The following is a 16,402-nucleotide window of genomic DNA, read 5'->3' on the forward strand; positions in this document are numbered from 1 at the left end:
CTGTAAGAATCAAAATATTTTAAAAGTAAGGTAATTAGCAAATGTTGAAATAATTCTGCATCACCATGGATTTTGGAGAATGTTGGTAACATGATTCAAGGCTTTTTTTCCCCCTGAGTGTAGAACTAAAACAAACATGTGGTGTGTGAATAGCCAGTGGTGAACGCCTTAATCCAGAATGACAACTCAGAGATGAGATTGTGAATATGTCGATGTGGATATGTGTGTTAGCTACCTTCTCTTTTGGTACCAGGTGTTGCAGTGGTAGGAAGTGATCAGAAAACCCCAGGCAGCAGTTGAAACCTGCTGACTAGCTCTCAATGGTATCGTGATGCAAATTGCATTTAGTGGACTGCAAATGCAGCTGCCAGAATCGGGTTCTGGAAACCAGTTCTGACAGGCTGAAATATCTGTGGTCAGAGGGGGAACCCTGGACGGGGGCGAGGGAAGCTGGGGGTGGGCATGTCTCATACATGCTCCCTGTGTACAGGAGGGCACTAGGTGCAAGATGAACTGTTCGGAGGAAATCTGCGTGCATCAGTACAAAGCTGCTGAGATACCTCTCAAGTCTCCTGGGCTGTGTCACAATTTTTCCCAGGCCTTGGCTGAGAGATCAGCTGATAGAACCGCTGCTAAACTCACCCCAAGGGAATGAACTTTATTCTGCTTCAGAGCTGGTGCTTAGATGGGGCCCATCCTGCCTGTTTTCATTCACTTGCTTCTTGCTTTGGGGGTGCAGTTGGAGCCTCAGACTGACCAGGGCTTCCCCTTTCTGGGTTTGGGGAGTGATGCACATGCACACTCTGACCCTGGTGGATGAGGCCAGGTTGGGCAACCAAGGTGATGTCCCACCAGATGTGAGTTTGGCCCCAGGTTGGCAACAGAGAATCTAGGATGGAGGGTCCTCTTGCTGTCTGTCAGGCTGGTAGGCTGGAATGTCAGCTCTGCAATCAAAGACAGGCCAGGAGATGGGAAAGCATTAGCTTGGCTAGAGAGCTGTTACCCGCTACTTCCCTTTTAGACTGCTTGGCTGGTTATGTGTATCTTTCTCCCTGCCAAAAACAAGACCCTTGTGTTGCTGGAGGGTAGGAGCTTCTCCCATCATCCACAAACCAGGAAATGGAAGAGACTCAGTAAAAAGAGCTTCTGTAGTGCCCATTACCCTATGTTAATGGGACAAAAGGCATCATCAGCATTATCATTCAGGCAATCAGTATAACATTATTAATTTTAATTGGACTAGTCAGCAATAAACAGCTAGAAAAGGTCATCACCATCATCTTGGCTTTAACGTTTGTTGAGGTTAGGTACAAAGAAGGGGGGCAGGTTTAATGTCTTACCTGTATAATTTAGGGACTGGTCCAGCACTTCCATGTATAATAAAGCAGGATGTGCAGCTGCTTTCATGAAACTTCCTCTGACGCTTTTCTGATTAAAACACAAAACAGAAACACAAGCTCCTGCCAGGGAATTTCCCTCCCAAATTGTGAATTTTTGAATAGCATGAGTGAAATGTCGGAAGTTTTCATATAAACCCCTTTTTCTGCATAGACAATTGTGTGTGATTTTTTGGTAATGGGTGCGGTAATCTCTGGTGCTGTGGAATGTCATACTTTTAGATATTGCTCCACGATGAACAAAATGACCATTCAAGATGCTTCTGAGACAGATGTACAAAATATTCTGACAGAAATGCAAATATTACTTCAAAATCATGGTGTGGTTGTTTCTTCACTTTTCGTGACAAACCAAATGTTTTTTTAAAAACATCCTGTAAAGTACAATAATATTCTGAGTGAAATATGGATCAATTCTGGTTATAAATATGGTTTTGCATTGAAAACATGCAACAATGTATGTGTTTTGAAGGAGCAAATAGCCATGGAGATTGGCACAATGTCACACATCCAAGATTTTACTCTATATGAAATCTCTGTTATCTAGCCAAACAGAACAGAATGCATTTTTCACACCCAAAAAAAAGGGGGAAAAAATCTCTAAAGCACAAATTTTCAATTTTTCACAATTCTATGGAGGCTTTTTCAACATCCCCCTAATTCAGAATAAAACATCATAATGTAAGAGCCGATCATGTGACAACTGCAACTAAATAGCAGTGAAGGGGTCATCAGGATCAACTGAACTGACCCCATTAGTCATCAGTCTAACATATGCCGTGACAGCGGTTGTGCTAGAAATCTGGAGGAGGTTTCATGATGGAAGATCAGGCTAAATAAAGGTCTCCCACCTCCATAGTTCCGGCAGCTGAATTTCAACAGTGTATCTAGTCACAATGTGACATCCTTATATTTAAAAAAAAATAAATAAATAAAGCTATCCTCGAACCACTCTAATTCTGGTGTTGATATGGACTACTGGGTGGCAGCCAAAATGACTAAAGGCGTAATCTCTGCTGAGGTGAGGTGTTCCTAGGATAGTCTGTGGTATATTTCCTTAACAAATATCTGTGAAGATAATCTGTAGAACAACCCCTTCTTTAGGTGGTAGCACTGCTGAAGTTCATCCATGGACTGGACTCCAGGAGTTGCTTTTATTTGTATTCATCCCGGGGGGGGGGGGGAGGGTATGAATCTTATAGCAAGGCCAAGCACCACAGAATATCCAGCTTGGCAGTGGTTAGTGTCAGCAAAACTGGGTTAGTAAAACTCTGAACATCCTGACCAACCCAAACTCCAGGCAGCTACAGCAAAAGTTGCCCCTCTTGGATAGCTAATAAAGTCACTGAACTTTTGTCTTCCCTCTGAAGATTGTAAGGGGCATGCCTTAAAAAATGAAAGACATGAACTTAAAATATTTATGTAGCTAACAGAAATTTAATAATAATAATTATTATTTAATTATGTGAATTACCATAAGGCCTAGAAACCCGAGTTATGGACCAGGACCCCATTGTGCTAGGTGCAGTACAAACATAGAACAAGACAGTGCCTGCCCCAAAGAGCTTACAATCTAAGTCTAGGACAAGAGAAAAAAGAGATGGGTACAGACAAACGGATGGAGGAATACAAGAAAACAATGAGACAATATTGGTTAGCATCAGGGCAAAGGAGAGTTTTAAGGAGGATAATGAGGTAGCTGTTCACTGGGAGCTCCTCCCAAACGTGAAGGTTCAGCATGGGAGAAAGCACAAAAGCTCTTGTCTGAAAATTGACTAGTGGTCAATGGAGGCTGAGGCCTATCGGAGGCATGGGCCTATCGGAGGCAGGGGTTGACACTTTGATACTAAATCAGGTAGGGTGGGGATGGGCCATGAAGGCCCTTAAAAGTGAAGACAAGTAGCTTGTATTTGAAGTGATAGAGAAGGGGGAACCAGTGGGGAGATGTAAAGAGTGGGGGTGACGTGGTCAAAGTGACAGGCTAGGAAAATATCTTTGCAGCATCGCTCTGAATGGGTATGAGCAGGACAAGATTGCATTTGTCAAGGTCAGAGAAAAGGCTGTTGCAATAAGTGAGACGTGAGATGATGCGAATCAGGATGAGAGTTTTAGTGGTGTGGATGAATAGGAAAGGCCGTATCTTAGAGCTGCTTTGCAAAAAGAATTGGCAAGATGCAGACATAACCGGTATGTGAGGACTGAGAGAGAGATCCGATTAGAAGAATGACACCAACAATATGGGCCTGAGTGGCTGCATTGCTGCAGTGGATGAAACAAAGTGGTGTGAATTATCCTTTGAGATTCTTCTGGATGATGGCTTAAATTTTCAAATTGCTAGTTCAAAAGTTTTTAGGGACTCAAACTGAGGTACTTTATAAGGGCCTGATTTCCAGAAAGTACTGAGCACCCACCTTCTGAAAGTCTGGCTCTTCTCAATTGTCAAGTTGAGTACTCCCTAAAAGCATTAGTCATTTTTGAAAATTTGGGGCTATGTAAAGTAAACTATTATTGCTCATTTTTTTTAAAAACAGGGTGCCATAATATTTTTACTATAAACGGAAAATAATGGTTCAGACTTCAGTCCTGCAATTGGATTTGCATGGGCACAAGGGTCTGCCATTGTGGATCTGAGATCAGATGCCTTTTGATATCAGTGTGTGGCCTTTCGTACCATGTTTGCATAGTTACTGAATAAACATACATGGCACAAACAGCTTGCAGATCTTTTGGAACCAGCTTAGACATTTATATAATTAATCAAAGTCGATCTAACTAAGTGCCATATCCTGTACCCATTTTAGTTAGTAAGTTACAGCAGATAAATGTTTCACTGCAGTATAAAAGACAGTTACCTTTTCCGTAACTGGTGTTCTTTGAGACATGTTGCTCATGTCAATTCCACAATAGGTGTGCATGCTCGCCACGTGCACCAGTGCCGGAAGTTTTTCCCCTAGTAGTACCCGTAGAGGGGAGTGCCCTCCCGCGACCCCTGGAGCAGTGCCTGCCTGGCACAGTATAAGGGGGAGCTGCGCTTCCCTCACCCTCAGATCCTTCTTGCCAGACAACTCCGACAGAAGGGAAGGAGGGTGGGATGTGGAATAGACATGAACAACACATCTCGAAGAACACCAATTACGGAAAAGGTAACAGTCTTTTCTTCTTTGAGTGATTGCTCATGTGTATTCCACAGCTATATCTGTTGGAGGTGGATAGGAGTTCACAAGTTCTCAGGACAGAGTACCACCCTGCCGAACCCGGAATCATCCCTGGCCTGGGAGACAATCACATAGTGTGAGGTGAACATGTGAACTGAAGACCACGTGGCAGCCCTACAAATGTTCTGGATGGGGACGTGGGCCACAAAGTCAGCTGACGAGTTGAGTGCGCCTTCACAATGGGCGGCGGGGGAACCCCCACCAGCTCATAGCAGGTATAGATGCATGAAGTGATCCAATTGGAAAGCCTCTGAGTGGAAATCGGCTGACCCTTCACACGCTCAGCCAAGGTGACGAACAGTTGCGAAGACTTTCTGAATGGCTTGGTCTGCTTGAGGTAGAAAGCCAGAGCTCGCCTCATGTTGAGCGTGTGGAGACAGCTTTCCTCACTAGTCGCATGAGGCTTGCGGCAGAGGACTGGCAGAAAAATGTCCTGACCCATGTGGTAGGCAGAGATCTCCTTCGGGAGGAACGCGGGGTGTAGGCGGAGCTGGACCTTGTCCTTATGAAAAACCGTATACGGTGGTTTGGAGGTTAGGGCCCTGAGCTCCAAGACCCGCCTGGCCAATGTGATAGCTACCAGGAAGGCCACCTTCCACAAGAGGTGAGACCAGGAACACATGGCCAGTGGTTCAAATGGGGCCCCCGTGAGCAGAGCCAGCAGCAGGTTTAGGTCCCATCGTGGAACCAGGGGCTTGGAATATGAGTAGAGACTGTCCAGACCCTTAAGGAACTGGCCAGTCATAGCATGGAAAAACACCATGTGCCCTTGCACTGGAGGATGAAAGGCCGATATGGCCACCAAATGTACCCTGACTGACGAGAACGCCAGTCCCTGGGCCCTCAGGTGGAGGAGGTAATCAAGGATAAGCTGGATCGGGGTGGCCGTCGGGGAAACACCCTGGCCTGCCGCCCACCTCGAAAACCCACATAGGAGCGGCGAGTGGAGGGTCGTCTACTTTCGAGGAGGACATGGTGAACCTATTCCGAGCATGTCCTTTCCTAGCCACTGAGCAGCCACGCCATGAGGTGAAGCGTTGCTAGGCTGAGATGAAGGAGGTGGCCCTGGTTCTGAGAGACCAGGTCCAAGCAGAGTGGCAACTGCCATGGCAGAGCTACCACCAGCCCCGAGAGGGTCCTGTACCAGTGCTGCCTGGGCCATGCCGGGGCAATGAGGAGGACCCTGGCTTTGTCCATCTTTATTTTCTCCAGGGCCCTGCTGATCAGAGGGAACGGAGAAAAGGCGTAGAGGAGCTAGCCTGACCAGGACAGGGTAAAGGCACTGGAGATAGCGCCCCTCCCTAGGCACCCCCTGGAGCAGAACCGGGGGCATCATTGGTTCTGCTGGGTCGCAAATAGGTCCACCTGGGGAGTACCCCATCTTCGGAAGAACTGGTGAGCCACTCCCGGGTGTAGAGACAACTCATGCTGAGAGGAAAAATCCCTGCTCAAGCGATCCACCCTCACGTTCCGGGCGCACAGCACGTGGAAGGCTTTTAGGTAGATGTCATGGGCTATACAGAAGTCCCACTGACTGAGGGCTTCATGGCAGAGGATCGGGCCCCACCCTGCCTATTATATAGAATATAGAACATCGAGGCCGTGTTGTCTGTGAGGACCCTGACTACCTTGCCCTCCAGGTGCAAGCGGAAGGCCATACACACAGACACACATACCAGTTGCACCGCTCTGAGTTCCTTTACGTTTATATGAAGGGGTAGGTCTTGTAGAGACTACAGGCCTTGGGTCTGAAAGTTCCCCACATGGGGCCCCCCCAACCCAGGTCCCACATGTCAGACACCTGCTCCAACGACGGGGCCCTGTTCCTGAACGGGACCCCTGGGAGCATGTTGTTTGGGGTGGACCACCACCGCAGGGAGGTGATCACCGAGTTCGGCATGGTGAGGACTTTGTCCATTCTGTCCGTGGCCTGGGAGAACTGCGAGGCCAGCCAGAGCTGGCGGGACCTCATTCTGAGTCTGGCGTGATGGACCACATATGTGCACGCAGATATGTGACCCAGCCGTTGCAGGCAAGCCCTGGCTGCCATCACTGGGAACCTTGTGACCAAGTCGATGAGCCCTTTCAGGGTCTCGAACCTGTCTGGTGGGAGAGAGGTCCTGGCTGACATTGCATCCAGTAGCACCCCGATAAACTCTGTGTTGGACTGGGATTAATGTGGACTTGGCGTTGTTTATCTACAGGCCCAGAGCAGTATATGTGGACAGGAGGAGCGCCACATGATCCCTCACCTGAGAACGGGAGGTGCCTTTGACTAGCCAGTCATCCAGGTATGGGAATATCTGGACCCCCTGGCGTCTGAGGTGGGCCACTACCACTGCCATACACTTTGTAAAGACCCTGGGGGCAGTGGACAGACCAAACGGTAGGACCGTGAATTGGTAGTGACTCTGTCCCACCACGAAATGGAGGAAGCGTCTGCCCCTCGAATATGTGGATGTGGAAGTAAGCGTCCCATAGATCGAGAGCAGCATACTAGCCCCCGGAATCCAGGGAGGGGATGATGGAGGCCAGGGAAACCATGCGGAACTTGAGTTTCACCATGCAGTGGTTCAGGCCTCGCAGGTCCATGATGGGCCTGAGCCCCCTTTGGCCTTCGGGATAAGGAAATACCGGGAGTAATACCCCTTGCCCAGGAACTCCTTGGGCACTGCCTCTATAGCTCCTAGGTCCAGGAGCCGCCCCACATCCTGCTCGAGCAGGAGGGACAGGGGCAGAGGGCAGTTGGCCGGGGAGGAGTTAAACTGAAGGGTGTAACCTCGGGCAATGGTATTGAGGACCCATCGGTCCGAGGTGAGCTGCAACCATCCTGGGAGGAAAGCACACAACCGATTGGAGGAAGGGAGCTTTACTGGGGGTATGTCCCTGCTGAGAACTGGTGGGGTACCCCCGAGCATCCTGTCAAAAACACCTTTTGCCCGCCTGCTTGACCTTAGAAGACCCAGGCTGGGGAGCAGGCCAGGATTGCTGTTGCAGGCGCTTTCGATAGTCCCGCTGCTTTTTGTGGGCAGCCTTGTACTTTGGGAGGCAGCCTGGGCGGGAGCTGGAGATGGACACCAACGGTGGTTCTGAGGCCCCAGCCACTGAGCAAGCCCCCACTGGGGGCTACGCCAGAGGTCATGGTGCCCACTGGTACCACTGGGATGGCCACGATGCCTGGTGCCATTGCGCTTGCTGAGGCGGGGCTGGCAGTTCGGGCTGGCTAGCTTGGCTGGTAGACGGGCAGCTGTGTGGGGCGGCCGGGCTGGCGTATGATCCGCTGCTGCCTCTGGACGGGGCGTATCAGTGGTGCCGAGATCTACATCTGCCATGGGACCGCGACCTCGACGCAGAGGAGCAGCACTGATGGTAGTAGCTGCTCCACGAACGGCCTCAACAGGTGGACCCGCTTTGGCGAGATGCTGGCGATCAACTCCCGGGGCTACGGTGCTTTGGCCGAGACTTGGAACAGGAGTCTGAGCGGGAATGGTGTCGACGGTCGTGTCACGACTGACTGCGGTATCTCCTGCAAGACGAGGACTGTTGGCGATGTCTGCCACAATCCCGTCGATATTCGCTTCACGAAGATGAGCGGTGCCGGGAGTCCCGGTCAGACAGCACCCATCCAGACAGTCTGGCTGGCGTCAAGGGGAATCCACATGGACTGAGCCCTGAATGGTCACTGGGCGGTGAGCAGTGTCGGGAACGTTCCCTTGACTGAGACTGGTACCGGGCCGGTGGCGACTGTGGTGATCCTGGTGGCAGCTTACCTCTGGAGCGTGGGGCCAACATCGGCGGAGCTCCAGGCACCGGAATGGACATGACGTCCTTGGCTGCCTGGAGAGCTTTGGGCGTAGATGGCATCTGGACATCTGGAGAGGCCCGCTCCGAAGGGGCCGGGCTACTCCACTCAACGTGAGTCGGAGGCCTAGGGCCCGATGGGGATCGAGGACTACCCAACATGGGCCTAGCCTCTGTCCTAGACTTCCCTCGGTGCCGTTGTGAAGAGGGAGTCTTTCCAGTCCTCTTGGCATGCCCCATGGATGGGGAGCAGCGCCGAGTGGACGATGGTACCGGAGGGTCTCTGCATACGATGCCGCGGGGCCAGGTACTGGTTTGGAGCCGCATGCTGGGGTTGGGGCCAGCACCAACTCCATCAGGATAGGCTGGAGCCTAATGTCCCTTTCTTTTTTAGTTCGGGGCTTGAAAGACTTGCAGATCTTGCACCTTTCGCTGATATGGGTTTCTCCCAAGAAGCGCAGACCATCCTCGTGCGGGTCGCTCCTTGGCATAGAGTGCTTACAAGAGCCGCATGACTTAAAGCCTGGGGCGCGGGGCATGCACCGGCCTGGGCTCAATGACTAACTAAACTAACTGAATTAGCTAACTGACTACAGGTACTACTGAACAAACTAAGAGTTCTGGGGACAAGCTGCAGCAAAGCTGGAGCTGAGCAGTTCCGACGCACCTTCACTGGCGGCAAGAAGGAACTGAGGGTGGGGGGAGCACAGCCCCTTTATACCAAGCCAGGCTGGTGCCGTGGCGAGGCGCTCCCCCCTACAGGTACTGCTAGGGGAAAAACTTCCGGCACCGGTGCACGGGGCGAGCACGCACACCTATTGTGGAATACACATGAGCAATCACTCGAAGAAGAACATATTTTAATTCCTGCTAACATAATTTAGGTCTGGCTGTGAAGGCATAATTCCTTTCTAAACATGAACTGTATGTAGCTGGAGATATTACTCCTGGAGTATTCTGCACAAAAATTTAAAAATTCTGTGCACAGTGTTTTAAAATTCTGCATGTTTGTCAAAATAATGCAATATACCGGTAATCACTATGGTTTCAATTATTTCAGTAATTTATTTAAACTACAATACAATGTATGGAAAATGGGAGTGGGGAGTCCCCTTGTCTAACAGCAATGTAGCTAGGTTTGACCCTTTTTATTTCTAGCTATTTAGTCAACAAATATATGCAGCCATATGCTCAGAGTTACACCATGGGCAACTGAAGAGCAAGTGAGGGCTGGGGTATCAAACTCATAATTTATAGTGGCTATTGACCATCTCCATAAAGGTCAGTAGCAAACAGTTCATGGAGCATATTTTGATAGGAAAATTTTCAGTTCAAAAATTTAGACCAGTTTTAATCCTTAAAGCACCATAAGCATGTATGAGGCCATACTGTCCTTTTCACCACTCTGGCAATGTAAAGGAGCCTTACAACTTTTACATCTGTTTTATATTCCTGGGGGAATTCACAAAGACAATGGGAACAATTCACTAAGCAGGCAGGCTGCTACATTCTGCTCTGCCAGAAGGGCCAGACCCTGCCCTATGCCTACTTCCTCAGAAACATCCCAAGCCCTGCCCTTCGACACCAAGCATGCTGCAATAGTGAGCGAGAGGGACAGAATCTCAATCTCTCTCTCTCTCTCTCTCTCCTACGCATGACTGCCCAACCACCCCCTGAGTGGTTATTTATGTTTCAACCAGCTGCTCCAGGTGCCTGAACCAACCTTCCTACACTGCCAGGGAGGGGCGTGTGACCGTTCTTGGGGCTTCCCTTTGCTTCCTTGTCAGAAGTCATTTTTCTGTGGGGAAATAAAGAAATCTGTGGGGGACATAAATTCTGTGCACATGCAATGACACAGAATTCCCCCAAGAGTAATATTTGCATCACACCCAGGCCTGAATCTAATTTGGGTGGGGGGGTTAGATGCAAGTGTGCATGCTTATACACACACACTCTTACTTGCTAAAGGGAAATTTAGAAATAATTTAGTTTCATATTATAGTAGGGAGTACTGGTGAAAAGAAATTCTCTCTAGTTCAAGCAGGGGTTATGGCCTGTGTTGTGCAGGAGGTCATATTAGATTATCATAATGGTCTCTTCTGGACTTAACCATCTATGAAATGTGAGTAAATAGGATGCTGTTTCCACGACTGAAATCTGAGGGGGCCCATTTCCATGACAATGTATCATAAGGACGTGATTCAGCAGCTTTCTAGAAATGCCACAACCTGAAAGAGGCAAAGAAGGAAGTTTTCCTTCTGTGTCTTTTTATGTTAAGAAATTAAATGACTTTGGTTCTCCTTTCAGGGAAAACAGAAACTTGGTTTAAAAGAGGAAAACCCCACAGTCCTGCCGCACTACACCTCTGCACACCCTAGCCATGCATTTCATACGTTACACTTGACCTGTTTTGATACAATAAGGTATTTTCCCCAAAATGCTAGTCACAACTTTGGCTACAGCCAGCCAACTCCTAATCTGTCTCAAAGTAACTTGAAATGGGTAATGTTTTATTTATATTTATACACATACATACATATTCTTTTACATTCCTTAAAAAAATAAGTGAATTAATGCAGCAGACGGAAGTACTCTGTCTATTTGTGGAATGGGTGTGGCATGGACATCAGCAACAACAGCTTCTCCCATGCTACTCCAAAGCTCTGTCCTGGAGCAAACGTCCATACGGGTAGGAGGATAACTGAGTCTCCATGTTTGTTCAATGGGTAAGGGTACTAAAGCAGTACAACCTGTAATAGCACATTTTGGTTTGTTTTTGCAGTTCTTGCCATTAGGAGTTTGGGTAGCACAGTGATTAGTGTGGTATAAAAAAAATACTGTAGATAGCGGATCCATTCCATTCTTATAGTTCACCAACTTTTATGCATGCTGAATGCTGTTACAGCTGAACAAGTGACTTACAGCTCTGTAAAAAGAAAAGGAGTATTTGTGGCACCTTAGAGACTAACAAATTTATTTGAGCATAAGCTTTCCTTAAGTGATCACTCTCGTTACAGTGTGTATGGTAACACCCATTGTTTCATGTTCTCTATGTATATAAATCTCCCTACTGTATTTTCCACTGAATGCATCCGATGAAGTGAGCTGTAGCTCATGAAAGCTTATGCTCAAATAAATTTGTTAGTCTCTAAGGTGCCACAAGTACTCCTTTTCTTTTTGCGAATACAGACTAACATGGCTGCTACTCTGAAACCTTACAGCTCTGCAGTCTACCACCCATTCCTCAAGCCAGCGATAACAGGCAGTTCCAGCATGAAGGATAAATGGGTCCAGTGGCCTTCTTGTTCAGGTGTCCATTCCAGAGCCGCCTTGAGGAAAATGGAGAAATAATGGTGCTTAGGGTAACTTTAACTATAAAATATTCCAGGTCTGTAACAAATGCACGGATGAGCAAGTTTACAGTCACTGTGGGATCCAGGATGAAATGAGGCCTGTCATCCATAATGTCTTCTCAACTAATTAGTACATACTCTGCACCCTAATGAGAACCTGTTCCATTTTCTAATCACTTCACTCTGCTGGTCCTTCCCTCCTGCCTTCCTGTTCAGTGCCGTTCTTTAGAAAGTTTATCTGACAAAGGGGCTGCAGTCTACTGGGCGGGGAGGGGGGAGAAGTCATGAAGAATAGCTTTGGAAACCTGATATTTAGCTGAGTGTTGTTATGTTTATAATCTTCTAATTCGGTAATAAGCCTCCAATCTTGTCTAAGCAGAATGACAAGCTTGAAATGTGCCCTCCCCCGCTCCCTTCCCCCAAGGGTTTCCAGACACAGCAGTTAGATCCTGATGGTCTCTTCATTTGTAAAGATGTTCCATAGGAAACTGCAACTGGAACATGTACTTTCCAAAAACAGCAGCAGCAAGCAGTATAATGAGAGTCTCCCTGCTAACATAAATATGAAAGCAATGCAAGGCAGCAGAGCTCACAGGGAGCAGGAGCTTCACCTTTTGCATTTTCTTTCCAGCAGAAGCCAAGTCCCTGCACTTCTGAAGGGAAAGCAAAGAAAATCTTTAACTGGCTCTTGAACAAGGAAAGAAATAATGCAAAGACTTGGAGCCAAAGCTCAACCTTAGCCTGTGCTTAGGTGTGCAATGAAAAAGTGCTGTCTGGGAGGGGAGCCCTGAAAGGCAACCTTTGTGCCACCTACCCCCACATCACCAGGATGAGAGATTTACATCCAGCAAAATCTCCATGGCTCTGGTCAGGGTCTAGTGCCGGGGAGCACGGTCTACAGGTTTCACTTAATGCACCCTCTAAGCCAGCTACCCCACATCTTCCCAAGCCTATTGCAGAGGGGAATGAATGAGACTATGTCCGAGAGCCAGCAGGCCCAGATTAACGAATGTGCACAGAGTCCCCATGTCAGAGGGAACCCAGACCACTGGATTTGGGAGGGTGGCGTTGCAACAGGCTAAACCTGAGTGGCGCTGTGACCCCATGTGCTAGGTAGCAATGCTACACATTCAACCACCTCCCCCACCAAATCTGAGTGAGTAGCATTGTGACATGGTGTGGGGGGATTCCAGTGCCACTCAGGTTTGGCCCAGGGCAGTATGTGTGTGTGGAGGGAGCGGGGCTGACTGGGCCAAATTTGAGTAAGTGACATTGTGAGGTGGCAATGCCACTCACTGAACTTTGGCCTTTGCTGTGTGAACGTGGGCTTGGTAATGGGAGTGAACGGAGCTGCTGGGCAACCAGGGTCAGGAGGAGCTGCCCTAGCCTGGGATGGGAGCGGAACTCTGAGCCAGGGGGGCATTGATCAGTGGCTAGGATGGACCTGAGAGCAGTGGATGAGGGACTGGGGCAAGCTGGTGAACTATGGGGTGAGTAGGAAGTCTTGGAAGACTGTGGGATGGAAGGCAAGTGGGGCCATTGGGAGAAAGTGGGGATGGGGGCAGGAATGTTGGGGGCTGTTGATGGTGGGGCTGAGGGGTTGGGTCTGTGATAGGCAGGATGTGTGTAGGGGGAGTGTCAGGATAAGTGGGGGCCAGTGGAGGGTCTTTGAGGTATACGCAGAGTGGAATAGGCATTAGTACGTCTGTGTGTTGGCTGAAGTATGTATGAGGTCGGGGTACTTTGCTGTGTGGCCCCTGTTCATGCCACACAAAGCTGGCAGCAGTTGAAGCAGAGCTAGAATACTGTGTGCTGCTCAGGTTTGGCCTGAGCAGCACACAGCACACTCCTCCATCATGATTCTTTAATCCAGCACTGGAGCCAGATCTTCAACTGATGTACATAAGCATATTTCCACTGCCTTTAGTGATTTATGCCAATTTACACCACCTGAGAGCCTGGCCCTGGGATCAGGTATGTGTGCTACATTTCTGATTTCTACCTTATCCCTTAAATGTTGTGCAGCGTAGGGCTCTAACAAAGATTTTCCCCTTCTAGCCCATACCAAATCCAATGTACTAGGGATGCATGTGCTTGAAGAGTATGTGAACATGTGTTTGTAAAAAATAAAGAGAGAATGAGGAATTTATTTAAATAGAAAAACTTTCTCAATCATAAAAACCTTAAGGAGATGACTAACTGATATGAAGTCGCGTGTCACTAGAGATGTTTATACTTCTGTTCTGAAAGCTATACTGAAAATATTGGGCCAGAATCTGAACTGCTGTAAACTGGCATAGCTCTGCTGACTTCAGTATAGCTACACTGATTTACCCCAGCTGAAGATCTGCCCTATTGACAATGGGGAAGATTAAGTTGTAGAAGTTGAAAAGGCATATGGGGCAACATTTTTATTAGGGGACGTAAGATGTAGCCTGTCCCAGTACTGGTGTTTAGCATATCTGCCATTTAGTACAAGCGTGCTCATTCTTAGGGCAAAATAGTTTCTCTTTAGGACTATTTTGATAGTTTGTCTTTGGTGAAGGTGACTTAGACGGATGCAGAGGAGAAGAGTGCTCTGTCAGAGAGGCCCTTCCAGCATGTAACTGCAACATACCATGCTCTGCTCCTCTTTGTTCAGACCGATCCTGCAGTATGAATTCTTCCATTTTTCCCTACTCACTTTAAATTCTGCAAAGAAGTAAATAAGTGTAAATACACAGCTTGGCAAACACAGCGTGGGCTACTGAGCCACACCTTTAAATATTTAAAAAAGGGGGGGGGCTCAAAAAAACCAAGATTAGATTTGAATGATCATAATAGCTAATTGTCTGTCTGAATTCTGCATTAACTAGCTTCCTGAGGCAGGAAAACAGCTGTTTGTCAGCTCTAAAGTTTGGTAGCACACTCAGACAAATGTTAATGTCCACCCTCAAGTATCCTATTACAAGGACGGCATCTTTTAAACCACGCTACTGTTACATAATTGTAAGTTGGTGGCTTCAGATGCAATACTATCAGTGAAGCTTAGCACTGTGAGTAAGAGGAGCCAGTATTCAGCATTGCAGAAATTAGGTTGGAATGCATTTTGCCTAGGTTAGAAATTTAGTCTCAAATATTTAAGGCAAACTGTTCAAAGGGCTCCTAAATACATATTTTGGCTCCAGAGGGAGATTTTCAAAGATAGGAAGCGCAGTTAGCTGCCCAGCTCCCAGTAAAAGTCAGGGGAAGCTGGGTGCTTCACTTCCATGTGTGCCTTTGAAAAATCTTCTTTCTAATGCAGTGGCCTGATTTGCAGATGTACTGGGCACTCAGAGTTCCCATTGACTTAAGAAGGACTGATGGATGCTTAGCAGCTCAAACTTATATTTGGTCCAAATATGATCCCTTAAAGGCACAGCCCTTCCCCTCTGACACACCCTGCACTGGGGACCAGGGAGGAGCTTGGTGTATGTCCTTCTGACAGCTCTAGCTGGCCAGGGAATCTTCTCACACCGCAGGCAGTCCCTGGAAGTGATTGCTGCCCTCTGGTTTAAGGATCCTTTATGCTACCAGAACAACATGAAGGGGCTTAAGCACAACAGAGAATTAGGTCATCTATGCATAGTGCAAAATTATTATATAAATGTAAACATGCTTATTATCTTCTTAATAATGGTAAAAAAAAAAAAAGGAACATCAGACCTAGATGCCATGTGATCCTGAATTTATGATGTCTTTTATTGTGTTCTCGCTGGCTCACAATTATACGAGTAAGTTCCAAGCACGAAAAGCCAGAGAACAGAATCTAAAAGCAGAGTTTAAAAAGAGATAAAGACAAAATCATCACTAGACAAAGACTGTTTAACTACGGGACACATACTCAACACCTGGAGATTCATGGGACTAGTACAGCATTTGTTCCAAAACCTGACAGGGTGGGAACAGAGAATTACTGATGCAGAGGCTAATTGATTTAATACGTAAAAACTCTGGACACCATATGGCCTCAGTTAGATATTGGTCCTTAGCTGTTTCTTACCAGTTGGTTGCTCATTGTTACATTCTTAAATCAAACAATCATTTTCATATCTGACCCGAGGCACCTGATGCCATCTTTGCTCAATGCTTGTAAAATGAAACATCTGTTCTCCATTTTGGCATTAGGTGAGAATTCATGTTGGGACTTTTGCTCTGTAGATGGTACATCAGTACCAGTTGCAGATGCATTAAGATCCTTGGGTCAGGGATTGTTCCACTCAAAAAGAGGTTAAAATAATTTAGCTGCTAATATAGTTATGGCCAAACTATTCTAAAACTCCATTACATAAAGTGTGAGGGGCATCATGGGTGACATTTGTCACCCATGAGTCCTTTTCTTAAGGAAACTGGGTATTAGGTTTATTTTGTTCTCCCTCCACCCCCAATTTCAATTGGTTGTAATTTCTACTTAATTATGGATCTCTTCTCCTATAGTTGGTAGTTAGATTATTCTCTTATTAGAAAACATGACTGCAGGACTTCAGCTATATCTGCATCTCAATATTACAAATGATATTGTTTCAAATCTAAGGAATATGGTGAACAAAACTGCATATAATTTTGATTACACACAAACCTACCATGAAAACTGCATACTCCATTTAGGTTCATTTAA

At 47.2% G+C, this 16,402-nt stretch overlaps 1 long non-coding RNA gene across 1 annotated transcript; it reads right to left on the reverse strand.

Annotated features, from left to right (window-relative positions):
- Window positions 1-11,562: 11,562 nt before the first annotated feature.
- LOC140914105 (uncharacterized) lies at window positions 11,563-15,428 on the reverse strand. Its single transcript, XR_012159770.1, has 3 exons — window positions 15,186-15,428; window positions 14,384-14,457; window positions 11,563-11,742 (listed from the first exon to the last, which is right to left on the reverse strand). It is a non-coding gene; the product is annotated as an uncharacterized lncRNA (long non-coding RNA).
- Between the last annotated feature and the right edge of the window lie 974 nt (window positions 15,429-16,402).

The sequence above is a fragment of the Lepidochelys kempii genome, chromosome 7, assembly GCF_965140265.1.
Source record: "Lepidochelys kempii isolate rLepKem1 chromosome 7, rLepKem1.hap2, whole genome shotgun sequence".
Lineage (NCBI taxonomy): Eukaryota > Metazoa > Chordata > Testudines > Cheloniidae > Lepidochelys > Lepidochelys kempii.